Source organism: Frankliniella occidentalis, unplaced genomic scaffold (assembly GCF_000697945.3).
Source record: "Frankliniella occidentalis isolate FOCC.00 unplaced genomic scaffold, Focc_3.1 Scaffold896, whole genome shotgun sequence".
NCBI classification, from domain to species: Eukaryota; Metazoa; Arthropoda; class Insecta; order Thysanoptera; family Thripidae; genus Frankliniella; species Frankliniella occidentalis.
In genome coordinates this window covers 21,177-22,750 of record NW_026268002.1, presented here as the reverse complement: position 1 = coordinate 22,750, position 1,574 = coordinate 21,177, and positions in this window count along the sequence as shown.

Here is a 1,574-nt window from a genome sequence, read left to right as displayed (position 1 = left end):
CTGGACGGAGGCGGCCTGCCGGGCCCACCGGCGCGGTCTCAGGAAGGAAGGGGGGTTCCCGTCCTCCCAGCGGGCAAAGTCATACGCCCTTTGTCCTGTCACGCGTCTTACGTACGTACCTACACACACGCTCGCTCGCTCGCTCTCTCTCACTCACACTCGGCACGCTCCGCCCCGCACATAATGCGGCGCAGACACATGTGTTGTCCGGGCGTGGTCCTTCCCCCTCTCCCAAAGAATGGAAAGGGCGGTGTGTGCATATCTCAGGAAAGTCATACGGTCCGTAAAGAGCAGTGCATGTGTCGACGACGCCCCCTCAACAACACACTCGCTCTACCCCCCCCCCCCTTTCCACTTCTCTCTTTCTCATAAATCGGACTCTTCTTCCCAACAGCCATTGCCACCTTAGTGTCCATTCAACGTCGTTCGCACGCCGTATGGCGCGACATCACGAGGTGCAAACGCCACCCGAATGGTGTTCGAAAGGGCGTCCCGCAACGACACGCGAACAGTCGGAACAGTCGTCCGAGGTTGGCCCACCTGCCGAGCCGGCCGGCCGCGAGCGACAACCGAACGACTGTGGGGCATATCTGCCAGACGGGGGCCGTGTGCCCTCTGAGCCGTCACCTTCTCCCCACTGACTGCGCTCGCGGCCCTCTGGCCCACAGGATTGAGGAGGATTCACTCACTGAGACGGCCTTGTTTGGGCGGAGCCGGCAGCATAACGCCTGGAATGTGTTTGTCCAGCCTTATCCAGGTTGACTTGTGTCGGAGATAGCAGAGTGCTCCACTTATCGACGTGAAGCGTCTCCCCGCCCCTCCCGCTTCCCACCTTCGGGGCCCTGCTCCCTCGTCTCGTCTGCCCTGTGGGGTCTCCCAGGGGGCCCAAAGCTTTTGTGGGTAGTGCTGCTTTTCGCACCACAACACTAAACATGCTTCCTGCTCGTTACGAGCTGATTACCCTCTCCCCTCTGGCTGCTCCAGCCTCCTCTCTCTGGCCAGAGCCGGCCCGACGTGGAGCGCCTGCCACTCCAACCTCCTCCTCCTCTTCTCGTCCAGAGACGCACTTGTGTCTCGTCGGGATTAATCTCGGCCCGCCCATCTTCGTTCCGTATTTCACGTAGAGCAGTTTTTACGAATATGACAACCGACCGGGCGCCAGGCCTATCCCTCGCCCCCTCCCCCACCGACACAGACTTTCCTTGTTTTTATTGTTTCGCCGTTTCATCCAGAAGATGTAATCGGCGTCGCGACAGGTACCGGCCCTTTGCCTGCTCAGCCTTTCCTGGAAAGTCGCGCGGGTCTCTCACTCGCTCTCCTGCACGGGGAGGTCGGTGCGTCTCACTCCCACTGGGTGGGGGTGGGGGTCACGGGAGCCAGATAGCATCGCGGATAAAACATCTTCACGACGGAGAAAGTCTGATAAAAACGCAGCAGGTGTCTCATGCTAAACAGCGACCAAAATTGCTTGTTTTGACTTGGCGGGAAATCTTACCCTTGTCTTTATCATACGCGAAGCCGCGAACATATTCCAGAGAGCAGTGCGGGGGAGGAACAGAACAGAGGGAGGGGGG